Raw genomic sequence first — 16,298 nt, 5'->3', positions numbered from 1 at the left:
TTCCATTTCTCTTTTGTATATTTCAACAAAAAATTGTATTTCTATGTAAAGACCTCACACATCTTAGATAAATTTTATCTAAAAATTTCATTCCTAGATAAATTTTAGCTTTTTATTGCTATTGTGATGTATCATTAAAAATATCTACATTTTCTGGGGCATCTGGCTGGCTCAGTGGGTTAAAGCCTCTGCCTTCAGCTCAGGTCATGGTCCCAGGATCCTGGGATTAAGCCCCATGTCAGGCTCTCTGCTCAGCAGGGAGCCTGCTTCCTCCTCTCTCTCTCTCTGTGCCAGCCTCTCTGCCTACTTGTGATCTTTGCCTGTCAAATAAATAAATAAAATCTAAAAAAAAAAAAAATCTACATTTTATAATTGTTGCTGGTAAGTAGAAAATACCTGTGTGCATTGATAGCGGTTGACTGAAGCCTTATCAGTTCTATAGATTGTCAATTGTTTGGATTTGCTGTGTAAACGATCATATCAAATAATGTAGTATTGGCTTCTCCTTTTTGATTTTGATATATTTTATTTCTTTTTTGTTTTCTTGCATCCTGAAGACAATGATTTGTCTAGGATTTCAGGGTATAAGTTCATAAGTGAGATTAGTCTACAATTTTCTGCAGTTCTCTGGCCCCAAAATATAAGGGCTGGCACCTAAGAAGCCAGGAATACCTTTCATTTATGACTAGGGAAGGCCATAAACACGAAGGTTATTGTCTTTAGCCAAAAAGGAGATGGTTAATAATAGAGAAGCAGGGGGCCCTCCCTCAGGTAGGCCACAGTTGCCAAGAATTATTTAAGAAAGGACTGGGTGGGGCGCCTGGGTGGCTCAGTGGGTTAAAGCCTCTGCCTTCGGCTCAGGTCATGATCCCAGAGTCCTGGGATTGAACCCCGCATCTGCTGAGCAGAGAGCCTGCTTCCTCCTCTCTCTCTGCCTGCTTCTCTGCCTACTTGTGATCTCTGTTCTGCCAAATAAATAAATAAAATCTTAAAAAAAAAAAAAAAAAGAAAGGACTGGGCTAGGGGATCCACTTCCCAGTGAGGGGGGAGCCTTGTCTGCCACAGAATTCTCCTGTGCCCCCACCTGCCAAAGTCCAGGCACACTGGTGTGCAGCTGGGTTTAATGGCCAGTCATGCATGCTATGTGCAAAAGACCCAGGCAAGACCACAGAGGCCAACACAGAGGTTCAATCTACAAAATCATGATTTCCTTTCATTTTCTCACGCGATGCTCAGTGTGGTTTTAAAGCTGGGTGAATTATCTAAGGCCAAAGATCAAGGTTTCTTGAAATTACCTTAATTTTTTCCTGATAATAAAACATACAAACAATGTTTAAAAACTGCAATAAAAATTAAGCAAATAATAGTAATCTAAAATTTCATCACCCACAGATCGACATCCTTTACATTCTGGTGTGTATCTCTCCCAGACTTATTTCTATCCGTGAACAAGATTAGAAGCTGGATCCGGATCAGAATCGAGGTCTCCTTGTGCCTTCTAAGAATATTTGTTTTTATTTATTATGATATATTTCAAGTATATGATAAGTATAGAAAAAGGTAGTAAAAAAATTCATGATCCAAAGCCCATGTATAAGAAAAGTTAGCATTTCTATATTTACTTCGGATACCTTTTGTTCTAATAAACACAATCTTGCAAATTTTTGACCACCCCCCCCAATCTCTTTCTTCTCCCCTGGCGATAACCAATTTCCTGAAGTTGAGAGTTTCTTTCCCATATGTTTTTTATATTCTTTTAAGGTATATTTGCATGCTTGAATTAACAAAGTTATCATTTTTGTGTTTCTTTAAGATCCGTATGAATTACATCAATATGTATATCTCTTTCAGCTTTCTTTATAGCACTCACCATTATAGTTTGGCATTTATTCATGCTGATATATCTATATTATTTTAGTTATTGTATAGTATGTCATTAAATGAGTATATCAGAATTCATTTATCCATTCCCTTCTTGATAGACTTGGAGGTTGTTCCCAAATGTTTTGCTCTTCCAAGTTACCAGGAATCAATTTTTTCTCACCTTCTGAACATCTGTGAGAACCTCTAGAAGTGGAATTTTGACACTGTACCATAGGCCTATTTCCAGCTTTATTAGATATGACCATTTTGCCCTCTAAAATAGTTGCACATTCTGAACTGAATGTAGGTACTAGCCAGCCAGAGCCATACATGCTTCTGTCTTGGGGCCAGGAGGCTGTGGCTGCCTCCACCGCTGCCTCCACCGCTGCCACGGGTCAGGGGCCTACTTGCAGGCCTGAAGTGACAATGCTCGCTTTATAATGTTTGTAAAGGCAGCTGCGAAGGTCCCCTGCATTGCCGTGTGTATGCCCATTGCGGTGGGCCTCTCTTCCCCCTCCCATCCAGAGGTCCAGTTCCACTTCCTTGGATCGGAGTCTCATAACTTCTTTGACCAGGAAAATGTGTAGGAGTAACCCTGGGTGACTTCTGAGCCTCAGCCTCTTGTCGCCCTTTTTGGAATATGTTGCCGCCATGTCAGGAAGCCCAGGCTGGCCTCCGCCAGGGTGAACAATCGTGTGAAGACAGACGCCCTGCCATTGCCAGGCAGCAAATGCCGGGCATGTGAGCATGACTGTCTTGGACCATTCAGTCCCAAGGGAGTCCCAGGTAGGCCAGCAGATGACTGCAGCTAAGTGCATCCCCCTTGGCAAGACCAACAGAACCCTTCCTCTGAGCCCAGCCCAAATTGCCTGTGAAGAAAAGAAGCGGCTGTTGGTTTAAGTTCTTGAGTTTTAGGGGGTTGGTCCCCCAGCCATAGACAACAGATGCACGGTCTCTCCCACACCACGCTGCGTATTTCTTGCCTCGACTCCCGTGGCAGGGCTTTCCTATCACCACAGGGATGCAAGACACCAAGAGAAACACTTGACGCCCAAACAGACATGATCCAGAAATGGCAACTGGCAAACCGGGACCTGTGGGCGATGGGAGTCAGACACCAAATCCTTCTCCCTTCTTCCCCTGGGAAGGACCGTTTGAGGATGGTGGTGTCATGTGGTCTCTCTGAGACAACCCGAAGGCCTTAGCCATCAGTTCCACATGGAGCCATGGCCAACTAGGCAATGCACCTCTTTGCATTGCCAACTAGGCAATGCAGTCTCTTGCCCTGACTCTTTCTTCTCTTCTGCTTCCCTGGAATTCCATTCCACAATCAAGTCTTCGCCTATAGGCTTTCGCTCAGCCTCTGTGTGCTAGGAATGTGGGCAGAGACAGTTCCAAGAGTGGCCCTAAGAAGCAGCCCCCCAGAATGGGATCTGGGAGATGAATTGCCCACCTGTCTGAAGGCAAAGGGCCCACACTGCCAGTGGAAAGCGGGCTGGTAAAAGCCCTGCTGTGTCGTGGGGCACTGAGACTTTCACCAGCGGCGGTTAAGAGCAGGGAAATAGAGGTGGAAGACGAGGCACCGAGAGGCCCATGCCAAGATGAGGAATAACCCTGTGATTTCCAAATTGCTCCATGTTAGAATTACGTGGGAAGTTTAAAATAACCCCCTGCTTAGGTCCCACCCCATACCTATGAAATGAAACGGTCTATGGGTGGAAGCCAGGTGTCAGTATTTTTAGATAATCAGCAGGTGATTCTTATATGCTGCGAAACTTAGGAACCGCTGGGATATGCACTTGCCGTGGCTTTGGATTGGTAGAAGGAGGTAATCAGAAGGATCGTGGTAGTGCTGGCTGCTCTCGACGGCATTGTGAAGCGTGATGGAAGAGTGTGGAAGACAGCTTACTGCCAACCCGCGGCATGTCGGGAAGGCCAGAGAACTTCTGGGGTGGCCCGTAACTTCTATGTCCTGTATCTATGGGACAAACTGTGCTGAAAATCAGCCCTGAGGTCTTATAAGAATAGTAGCAGGGCTTCCAGGTATACTGAATGTGTAACCTTAGGTCTCCCAAGTCAAATTTACAGCCCTAAAAGTGAAAAAGAGTGGGACCCTGAGACTTGGAATAGGGATACTGATTGCAAACGTCTAAGAATCTTCATGATCAATTCTCCTTAACTCTCTAGGCCAGGAACAACTTTCCTTAACTCTTCATGACCAATTCTCCTTAAATCTATGTCTCTTATTTGACATAGAAAAACAGCTTCCCAGGTATCTGGAGATGATGTAAAGACATCCTCTAAAGCCTCAAAAGATGGTATATGTACTCTTCAAGGTCTGCTCCCCGATCTCCACCTCAACCCCTACTGTCTCCAGGTCAATAGCCAGACTCAGGTCTCAGCATCAAATGAGGAAATACAGTCCTTGCTTGGGGAAGGGGGGGAGTGCGGGGGAAGTGCTTACACACTAAGGTTTGCAGGACCTGACTCAGTCTATGGGCGGAAACAGTACCTGCTTGTGTGAAGTGAGTCTCGAGTGGATGGACCAAGGAAGAGGGACTGCAGGCTAGATAAGGAAGACTTGATTGCTATTGGTCTGTGTCTCCGGATTCAATATTCCAGCAAGGATGTTCATGTTAATATTTTGCCTGAAAGTTAGATACGGCAATGGTCTATAGTAAAGGATGGGACAAATCCACTGCTGCACTGTGTGTGTGTGTGTGTGTGAGAGAGAGAGAGAGAGAGAAAGAGCGCATATGCACTCTGCTGAAAAGGTGTTTTATCTTTGACTTCCTTCAGGTAGGCCAGGTGGCAAAAAAAAAAGTCTCTGTACATTTTTGTGCTTGACATCTCGGCAACTTTTTTGAGGCTTATATCCCAAGTCCCCGAAAGAAGTAAAAATGGTCCATCTGGTCTGAGGCTTGGACTGTGAGAGGTGGACATGGCCTAAGACCAGCCCAATCATGAGACCAGACCACCCAGCCTTGGGTCCTCATGGAGACACCAAAGCTATCACAGAGAGATGGGGGGGGAGGGGACTCCTGCCAGCCCAGCAGGTGGTCTGGTTTGCCCCAGGAATGTGCCTTGAGACTTTCTGCCGTGTGCCCATAGAGCAGAGGTGTTTGAGGAATCAGCAAGATGTTTGTTGTGCGTAGAGCACCCAGGGCTGAACCTGGCTCAGAAGAAGGGCCAGTTGGTTGCCTTTTTCTTGACTGCATTCAAGCCAGAGTTACACAACCACTTTCCCAGGCCCTGAGTTTCTTAAGGCCCTGCCCAGAAGTTTCCTCCAAGCTCGCATTGCACGTTACTGGTCCAGTGAAAACCCCTAGCTGGGAACTGGCTCAAGTCAAGAAACCTGCCTGTTAGAGGGGACACCGCCCAGCTGCATAATCAAACATTAGGAGCCCTAATGAGAAATTGCTGCTTGGAATTACATCCAAAGCCCCAACTAGCTCTGCAAGTCATAAATCATATTATGTTCTCTGAGAACAGTGGGTCATGAGGACCTCCAGCCCCCACCCCCCCCACCACTGGCTGTTTCAAGCAGCAGTCAACAGTGAGCAACGAGAAAAGAAGGCAACAACCTGTCAGGTTCAAACTCTCCCTGCCCCAGGGGGGAGGAATTCTGTGTCAGAAAAAAAAAGGGACAGAACCCTGGCGTGCTTGGTCTTAGCCCTTCCCAAAGCCCAGGACTCCTGCTGGCCCCCTCACCAGACAGAGGCACACTGGGGATTCTTGGAGCTTTTACTGAGTGCCCCCTAAAGTGTCTAATTTTAATGAAGAAATCTTTCATCTGCCATTCTGTTTCCAGGAGACAAGTTTGGAAGGAATTTTCACTAGTCACTAAGGCCCCTGGAAGTGTGTTTACTGGTGGAAAACTGAGAGACATGCACAGAGATGTTCTCACTGGGGTAGGGGTAGAGGAGGCTAGAGGAAGAAATAAAACCCCAAGGGGGGAAAATTGCTTCAATAGCCAAGTGTGGGAAGGATGCAGAGGTGCAACCAAAAGGGGAAGTGACTGGAAATGTCTAAAGACTAATTCAGCCAGAAAACACAAAGTCCCTCCTGGGAGGAATGATATGCATCTCTAAGAAACGCCTGGCGGATGCCTGGGAACGGGTGGGAGAGAAAGGGCGGGAAGAGAAAGGGCGGGAAGAGAAAGGGCGGGAAGAGAAAAGGCGGGAATCACAACGGCCAGTCACCCACCGGAAGGAGGGAGGGACGCTGGGCGCAGGCGCACAACACACACCTCCCGGGAAGGTCTTCAAATCCGTCCCCTCTGAGCCTTCTGAGGCAAAAGGGGGAAAAAGCAGCAAACAACACAAAACAACTGAACTCTGAAGTGGAGCCGTGTGGGGATGGACTAGCAGGGCTGCTGGGTGCATATCCCAGAGCGGAGGGAGTGGTGGTGCTCGGATGCAGCCTTCCCGCCATGGAGGCGGTGCGGCAGCAAAGTGGCCGCTGCAGGTTCTCCTGCCTCCCAGAGGTCTCTACCGCAGCACCTCTGGCGCTGTGTTGTGCACGGAGGGAAGAGCTCCCCCCCTCCGCCTCCCTTCCTGAGGGGCTCCCGCAGCGCTTCTCTTCGGCTGCGTGACACACTCCGCACACCGCCGCCTCCCCTTCCCCATGGGACTCGGCGCCATCTTGGCAGGACGTCCAGACCGAGGCCTGCGTGTTTAGCCCCGCTCAGCTTTTCTGTGAAGAAGTGGGATGGGTGGATTGTGTGAACTCGCACCGAGGACGTTGGGCCAAGGAGGCTGTGGGTGATTTACACACAGCAGGATCCAAGGGATGGGGTCGTGGGCTGCTCCAAGTGCCCTGTGCTGAGGTGCCAAGCGAGAGCCTTGGGGGTTTAATGGAAGCGGTTTTGTTGAGGGGAGCAGCTCTTCTGGATCACGAAATCACTGGAAAGCCTCCTTCAAGGCTGAGGAGCTGACAGACCTGGGGGATGGCGGTGACTTAGCAAAGCTTTTCCAAGCCCGTGAATGTATTCTCGGTGGACACTCGAGTGGATTTCCTGCAGCTTCGGATGAACAAAGAAACCGTTTCCCACCTCTCTCTCCTTCACAGTCCACTCAGGCACCAAAGGATGAGGGAGAAGGGAGGCGGCTGGCTAACATGACTGAAGTATTTGGATCAAAACAGCAGCCCGAATTGCACACAAATGGCATTTTCAGAGTGCTTCTGTTTACCTGGTTTCTGCTAACAAGAAACGACTTGTCGATGCAAAATTTTAAGGATGTGTCTTCAGCCTGGAGACAAAGAAACTGTAATTTGCAGCTTTTGCTAAGAGTGATAGCCTTATTAAGTAATGGGATTCGCTGATTAACTGCTGCTAACAAAACATCATTGCCAAACCTGTTCCTCTTAAAACGGCAACGGAGCTACCACTTGGAGCCTCTGCTCCACGTCCCAATCCCAGGGGATTTTACAGAAATATTCCTCATTTAAATAGACTTTGCCTGTCAATGTTTTTTATTGCTCCCACTAACAGGTTAGCAATAAGTTAGGAGCCACTCCTAGAGGGGTATCGAATCAACCTTGGTGAAGAGTTCAAGGAGAAAAGCAATTCTGCTTTAAAAATGATACTTTTATGAAAGGGGTAATGGGAAAACGTGCAAGTTCATTGAGCACTAAAATGAATGGAAGTTCTTAGAGATCAGAAGGCAAGATTCGTCCATACTCAATGTGTGTGATGGTGCTTTAAATGACTATCGTGGAAATTCTCTTTTCTGGTAACTTGCCTGAGAAAATCAGCTCCACTCTGATCTTAAAGACTACTCTTCCTCATGGATTCTTAGGAGAAGCCCATGACGTAGGCTGTCATTCCAGTCTCCGCCATCTAAGCTCAGGGTTCTCAAGACCCTGAAAAGAGAGTCTAGTGTAAATGGGGTTTTGTACCGCTAAGGCACAGACCCACGGGCTCTTGGAGAGAGCCAGAGTGGACATGGGGGAACACGGACCTCAGCTAGTCCAACTCTCTGGTGTCTGGAAGAGGAAAGCATGCCCAGTGGCCTCAGTCGGTCAGTGGGAAAGCCAGGGCTAAACCCCAAATGTGGCTACTGGTCCAATCTGTATTCTGTTTCTTAAGACGCAGGGGGAAAAAAAAAGACACAGGGAATAAGGCAGGAGCAGTGCATGTACATACACACGTCGAGTTGTGCACACACCTGCACATCAGCTTCAGAGCTCACCATGCACAACAGCTGTACTATTTCTGCCCTTTGGTGATGGCTGGTTCACACCACGCAATTACTTTAATCCAGGGCAAGATGCCTTCCTTCATCATGGTGTTCCCTTCTTCCTTTCCAGGTCTGTAAGTGTTCAGGTTGCCAATTCTATATTCAGATTTGACACAAAAGTCGATCACATTCGCTCGGGGATTTCTTCCCCAGTTGGACCTTTTATAATTTGCACCCTACAGTTGGTACAATCACCGCAAGAAAAAGCTAGTAACAGAAGCTGGGTTCTCATAGCTTGTGTCCAACTATTCGAGAAAAGCAGTCTCAGAGAAGAGGCCCTTAGGACCTGACTGTGCGAGGGCAAGGGTAGATGGGTTTTTTGGGGTGGCTCAGGGACTTCACAGGTATAGGAGAAAGTTTGGATCTGTGCCGCAGGGGGTGTGGGAGATGAATTTGGGAATGGTTTTGTTTGAGGCAGGGCAAGTAGCAAGGTTAATATTTTCAGAATCTATTAAGTTTTAAGCAAACCAAGGGCAAATCGTGAGAGAAGGTTTTGGGGGCCTGTGCCCCCAACCCTTTCCAAGAGCTATCTCCAGGTCTTACTCTGACCTTACCAGCTGCAGAGAGTTCTGGCATGGGAGGACCCCTCCCTGCCCCTGGATTGTTTCACTGAGCACCTACCTTGCTGCCTCTGTGAAGGATCATCACAAAGCATCAGGACAGGATAGTGGCCTCTGAGAGGGAATTGGCAGGTCAGGGTGAGAGCAAATCAAAACGCAGGAACTATCATGACCCCCAAATAACCAGAGTCACAACCAACCCACTGGAGTAAACAGCTGGAATAGGTTTCCAGATTCAACGGACACTGTTTGGGGGGTGGTTACAAGGACTGTAATTTATTTCAATGTTCCTGAGTACCACTGGAGGCAGCCCTCCTCTTGTCCCTGATTACCAGGAAGGAAATCCTAGAGGAGAGATTGGTCCAAGATGACCCTGGGCAGACACCAGGTACCTGGCGCTCTGATCAAATCTCACGTTCCTTGCCTGCCTTTGGCTGCCCCCTTGTACTCACTGGCCAGAATAGGAAGTTCAGGGAGACAGGAAGTATAATCAATAGAGAACCCTGGGCTCCTGAAAGAAGTCACTCCCAGCCAGCTCGGTGCTGCCAACTGAGGCAACTGAGGCGTTGCAGGCAGCTGTGAGTCAGGACTTTTTGGCCTTGGCTGTCAAAAGACCTCCTTTGAAAGGCTTTTCCTTGCTATCCACCTATGGGAATTAGGTCTAATGAAATAGTAATGAATGTAGGGAAGCTGATCAGAGAAAAGATACACGGCCTCGCGTAAATTCCATTCTTTATTAAAATACAGAAATACTTTTTACAGCATGAACAGAAAATACTGCATTGCCTTGGAATCTTCAGATTTAGAAAATTTATTGAATCACTCTCAGGCCCGTAATACACTGTATTGGAAAAAAAAATACAGCCTCAAAAATGAAAGCAAAAGCACCCCAAAATATTAAAATTATTAAGGCCAGTAATGTTTACTTAATGAAACTACATATCTGATTATGGTGTACCTACCAGTCACCATTTAAAGGAACATATTAAAAATAGATCTCTAAATAATGAAAGAATTAACCCAAATGATAAAGCTCACATACAATAACAAAAGGCTTTGAAAAATTAAAAGCACATTTTGAAATGGTGCTTCTATATAATCGTCTACTTGTTAAAACACTATACATTGTAAAAAATGAGCACATCGACTCACTCCTAAATAACATGCTTGCTTGGAGCCTGTTTATTGCAAAAGAGAGATCTATAAATATATGCAGTAAGAATACATATATGTTTATACACAGATAATTATCTGTATGAACGGCATGTGATGCAATTAAACTAGAGGATAAATAACTTTAATAAACTACATTTTGAGGCACATGAGGAATAAAATTCATGTTCTTTCTAAGTTATGGACGCAGCATCTTTTCTCCTCCCTGTTTTTGTACCTTAGTGTAATGCTTATTTGCATTTAACCTAGTTATCTTATGTTTGCATGCTTTGCAAACTGAATTACAGAACCAAATTGCCTATTACAATGTACCATTATGTGGCACAATTACATAGGAACACTTTAAAGGGAGAGGATTGTCCCGATATTAGGAAACACTGATTACATCATGCTTACAAAGAGCAAAAATTAAGGAGAGGCTCTTTCCCAGGTGACAGAGTTTACTGCTCTTTCTCTCCAGTGTAAATGCTGTTCCCCATTACAATGAGTTTTATTCATTGATTTCTGGTGTGCAAAATTAGGTCCATTGAAATTTTAAAAAAAGAAAGAAAGAAGAAAAAAAAATCTAGGCCCTAAAACTACACCATTTCTTCAGCTCAAAGCTCCACACTCTCCAAGCATTTCTAAATAAAGCATGGAATTGAAGTAATGTTCCAGAATTCCATTATGTCCACAAAAAAGTGAAAGCACAATGAGTTTTCAAGTATTTAGAGTATCTCCAATGCGTGTACCAGGCCCTCCTTGCACACGTGGATGACCTTTATCTCAAATTGCCAAACCCAATCGTAAATACACACGTGAATATGCATACACACACCCTTTTAAAATCTTTAATTAGAAGGGAGGAAGACCATCTAGGTAGAGAAAAGGCAATGCAATCAACCCTATTTTTCTTTTACCGAAAGGGGGAGATGACCTGTGCGTACCCTTGGTTTCTGGCTCTTCCATGCAGTGCATGGTTATGGACAGAAGGTTTACCAGGAAAAGGGTTTGGCTGCCCCTCTGCCAGGTGGAGGGAGATCAGAAAGCCTCCTGCGTGGGCCTAGCGGGGTAGAGAAGCACAATAAAGAGGTGGAAACACGAGATCAACTGAGCTTGAGTTGAAAGAAAGAATCTGACAATCAACCCCTCAACTTACAAAACAAAAGGCATAACATTTCAATCATCATCATTCAATCTCACAAGCTTAGAGAACATGGATTTCCACTTGCCCTTGTTACTTAGTAAGAGCCTTGTCAGATAATTACAGCCTGGCCTAGCTAGGAAAACACAAACCTTTTGGCCCAGGGATGCTTTGTGATATTACAATGGCACTTAATTGTAACAAAAATTTTTGCTGTTAGTGTGAAGAAAAAATGGCAACAGAAGACAATTACCATGAAATCATTTCATTTCTCCCATTTTTATTTAGTTTTATTGTATGTGTATAGAATAAAAAGCAAGTTTATCTGCAAACGTACTTAGAGGAGAAAATCTTTATATTAATAAAATTACATCTAGGTATATGCCAGAGAGAAAAACTGTAATCAACCAATGTCTATAAAATGGAAATATTTACCATATAAAGCAACTGAATTTCTGGAGGATCAGATGAGAGGAGCTCATTTTTTTGTTTTTAATCCTCAAGTGATCAAAGGTATGGCCGGAAGATGATAGCAAATTAAATATTGTGGTTTCAGAAATTAAGTCCTCCAAATTCTCACACCTATGCAGAAACCCTTTCAGATCCTGTGGTGGAAACAAATTTGACTTCTAGAAAGGCCTCGAAGGCATGTAATTGTGCTGGCTAAAGTCCAGGAATAGAACATCCTCTTTGTAGAGTTTTGCTGCCTTTCTCTCTCTTTTAAACCACATTTTCCTTTGAGAAATTTATCATTGTCTTTTCTTACCCACCTACCTACGTGCTATTGCACACTTCTCAGCAGACTTGTGAACGTCTAAACGTCTAAAAACAAGACCTTACCCCAGAATGCTTCTGAGATAGGTCATCGTGCCTCATCTTTGATCTAGGCTGGCCCCCCTCATTTACACTGAGGCACTGGCCTGGCTTTGACCACAGGGGGTGCAGTCAGAGTTAAGTGGGTCTGGACAAAGCTACATGTTCCATAAAGAACTGTGGAACAATCGGAATTGCTACTGGACGTCAGAGTGACTCCATGCAGACTGCAGGAGGCAGCGCAGCTGGGAGAAAACAACTCCTGCTTCTCAAGAGGTATGGCAGATTGTCTCCAGGTCACTTGGCTCTTGACCTTCAGGACTGAATGAGAAGGAATCCCTAGAGGGATGGGCATTTGGGCCTGTGCTTGAGGAAGGCTGATGAGTTGTATTAGGGAGATACCCAGGTGACTCAGAGAATGAAGCATTTAACAAGGATAGGACTCAAAAGGAAAAGGAACAGGATGCTTGTTCCCAAACTCAAGGACTGACCAAGAGGGCTAGACCTTGAGAAATGGAAAGAGCAAGTGGAGGTCAGGTGGGGAACATGACAGAGCAGAGGAATGCTGGGGGCCGGTGATGAGAGGACATTGGAAGGCGGGCATGGGTCAGGACTGTGGGGTTAGGGAGGGAGGAGGCTACCTGTACTTTATTTCTGTCTCAACACCTGTCTCCTTCCCCAAAAGCACTTGAGCTAGTGGAATGGAGGAAAACAGAAAGGGGGAAATGAAGAATCACAGAGACAGGAAGGAACGAAGGAAGGAAGGAGAGGAGGGAGAGAGGGACTTAAGGGGAAAGAAAGAAAGAAAGGAAAAAAGAGCAGAAACAAATGAGGGAGGGTGGCAAAACCATGCCTAAGGGGCTTATGGGCCCATGGGAGAAGAGGATAAGAAAATATCTAGACAAGGTCAGACAGGGGGAGAAGCAGAAGCTACAAGCCATAGAACAGAAGAGTGAGGAACCAGTAGCCGCCCTGGTCTTTGCTGGGAGTGACTACTGTCACTAATTTTAAAGTCACCTGGATGCCCCTTCCTTCTCCAGCTGACGGGATTGGGGGTGTGGGGTGGGTAACGGAGAAAGCGGGTTTCTTTTGCACTGCCCCATCATCGGCACTCACAGAGTTCTGTGGGACCCACAGGAGATGATGTGGAGAAGGTTCTACACTGGAGATGAGCTGTCCAGGTATCCCTAAAGCTTCTTCCTTCGAACTCCTCCGGGATTTGGGGGCTCTAGGTATGACAGCAGGGTCTGTGTATTTGCGTACACTCACGGTACCTTGAGCTTACCATGTTCAAAGATACAGTGAGCAGATTACTTTAAAATGAACCGTGGTGGATGGTACAGATCCAGATGAGGCTGCCCTTCCAAGTTGTCTATGCACTGCAGCTCCTTCTACTAACGCCTGCCTGATATATTTCAGTTAAGAAATGAATTGTGACTGTTCTTGCTTGACGTTTTGGACCAACTGAGGAAACAAACAAGGACAGGACAAACTAATGACTATGGACACACGCCACTTAGAATCTCAAATGGATTGATTACCTGTGTTTTCACCAGACACCACCCCAGCAGCTTTGGCTTGTTCCAAAAAGAAAAAGAAATCCACTCCCAAGGGATGATGGTATGCTTCCAACCACACTTTGAAAGGAAAGTGTTCTGGCTTCCAAAGATGAACCCAGAAGAGATGAACTAAAAAATATCTGGGCAGTGACAACATCCTTGGAACACGTGCCCAGGCTTTTAAAAGCGATATTCTTGAAGGCAGAACACTCTTAAGTTTCGGTGTGGTTATGAAAAAAAAAATCAGTCCTATGATTCTGTTTTATGTGACCGCTAGGGAAAAGAGAAGCCCCAGGGACGCCTGGGTGGCTCAGTCGGTTAAGTGTCTGCCTTCCGCTCAAGTCATGATCCCAGGCTCCTGGGACTGAGCCCCATGCTGGGCTCCTTGTTTGGTGGAGAGCCTACTTCTCCCTCTGCCTGCTGCTTCCCCTGCTTAGGTGTGCGCATTCTCTCTCTCACACACAAATAAATAAGTAAAATCTTAAAAAGAGAGAGAAAGAGAAGCCCCAGATAGTTCTGAATCTGTTCTCAAGGACGGAGATGGGTAAAGAATGGCAGAGGGCAGGGGAAGGTTCTTCTCTATCCGTCGCCTGCAGGCTGTGTCTTCTTCTTCTTCTTCTTCTTTTTTAAGATTTTATTTATTTATTTGACAGACAGAGATCATAAGTAGGTAAAGAAGCAGGCAGAGAGAGAGAGAGAGGAAGAAGCAGGCTCCCTGCTAAGCAGAGAGCCCGATGCGGGGCTCGATCCCAAGACCCTGTGATCATGACCTGAGCTGAAGGTAGAGGCTTTAACCCACTGAGCCACCCAGGCGCCCCTTGGCTGTGTCTTCTTGAACAGGCTTGCTGCCATCTGCACTTATGACAGAATGGCTTGTCCAGGGGGCCCGGTTTGGTGGGCCTGCCCTCTCCAAGGTGAGCGAGGTCCTGGCAGTGCAGGGGTCATGGAAAGAACTCCCCGGCCCTCCGGAGAGATGTTTACCTTCCTGTATAGTTTACCCATAGATGGAAACTCCACTCATTTGTGAGAGGTGACACAGATTATGAAGGAGAAAGAAAAGATGTTTCAGAAGTAAAGCTGTAAATACTACTCCTAATGCTTGCAGTAGACCACAAGGCCAATCGGAATGTGAGATCTTAAGACAAAGGGAGGCAGATGAAATTCAGGTCGGTGACTGTGGAGGTTGGGAGAGCCTGGAAGTTAAGAGGCCGCGTGCTCTGCTTTGGCAATGCTCTTTTCAATAAAGATGATGGGGGTCAAAGAGAAACCAGCGGCTTTTCAACAAAAATATGAAAACTGGTCACGCATGCGTTCATTCAGTTCATCGACAAGGTGCCTTTTACGTGGGAAGTGCCAAGTAAGGTGCTACCTAGTATCTACGTTTGCCAACCACCAAGATTTAAATATTTTCACAGAGAATCTGCTCCATCATCCAGAATTTTACCCAAGTAAGCTACATAAGCTACATGTTTTATATAGTTTGGGGTCTGATTTCTAAATCATTGCTAGATAGTTGTTCTGATTAAGACAAAATGCTCTAGAAAGCAAAATCTCCCTTTGTGATCCCTTCTAATATCCCCCAGTGCCCACTACTTGTTGCATGAACTCACAGATGCACACTCACTCGCACACATGCACATAAGCACAAAGTGTGACTTGGGCCTGGGGTCACAAACATGGTCACAACAGACCATATTTACTTTTCTATCATCAATTATTTCTTATTCTTATCTAAACAAAAGCCTTCTTAGTTCATTATATCACTAATGAGTACAATTAAGAGATAGGCCCTCAGCGTCCCATAGCATTTTTTCACAGTTAATGAAGCGCACAGCCTTACGGATCCATTCACACGAGGCCCACGTAACTCATGTGCTTCTCTGACCACGGCCAGACTCATAGCTACATAGAAAATTCCCCCAGGACACTCCTTTGTGTGTGTGTGTGAGGCCACAAGAATTTTGCTAGTTCTTCATGACAGGTCTGATGAATCTGATGGCCATGACCTAGCTAAGTTCTACGTTTATATAAAGCGTCTGCTCCTCTATCCTGAAATAGAGGGTAGCAGATCTAGGATCTCCTTGCCAATGTCGATTTGTATTAGAGGTGCGGTTACTGCATGGACGAGCTCTGTTAAAAAAGAGAAAGATTGCAGAGTTGGCTTCATCTCCAACGTCTGTGTGTGATTCACAGACATCTGTGTCTCCCTGAGAAATAACTTTTTCACCACCAGAGCTGTCCAACGGAGAAACAAGCCACTTCCTATGGGCGTGAACTCCCCCTAATGGGAAGTAGTCGGGCACAGCCGTTTCTCAGGGCTGTGGGGAAGGCGATCCAGCGCTGGGTGGGGAGGCAGAACCTTCCCGAAATTTGAGGATGCTACGTTTATGATGGCAGCGGCATCCAGTCACACGGGTGACAGTGCAAGGGCACTTCATTCGGGTCTGTGCTTTCACAGTGAGCTGTTTGGAAAAACAAGGCGCCGGGTGTGTTCCAAAGTAGGAACTAATGGAAGACGTTTGTGTTGGCCTTTTGAATCAAGCATCAGTGCATGGAACTGACTAGAAGGCTCAGGTGAGACGGTGGAGCAACAAAGCTGAGCATGGCGGGCTGGCAGCCCAGAGCAAGTCTGAGTAGTCTCCTGAGACCCTTTGGTCTTTGAAAGATCCTGCTGTGCCCCCACTGGGTGACGTCATTATTCACTCAATTTCTGAGCCACCTCTTCCCCTTTGGATGGGTCTCCCCTCCTCTCCTGTCCGCATCCCCTTCCTGTGGGCTCTGGGAACGGCATCCTCACCTGGAGGAAGGTGTCATTCTTCAGTTCTACTTCCCGTCTTTTCCTCTGGAGGAACTCCAGCTCAGTGCTAAGGGAGGAGAATCGCCCTCAGACTCTGTACATAGGATTGAAAAGCCCAGGTCTGGGCCCTGCTGGAGAGAGCAGGGAGTGAAGAAGAGCAAACCTTCC

This window comes from Mustela erminea, chromosome 4, assembly GCF_009829155.1.
Source record: "Mustela erminea isolate mMusErm1 chromosome 4, mMusErm1.Pri, whole genome shotgun sequence".
Classification (NCBI taxonomy): Eukaryota; Metazoa; Chordata; class Mammalia; order Carnivora; family Mustelidae; genus Mustela; species Mustela erminea.
Note: the sequence above shows the minus strand (reverse complement) of the source record.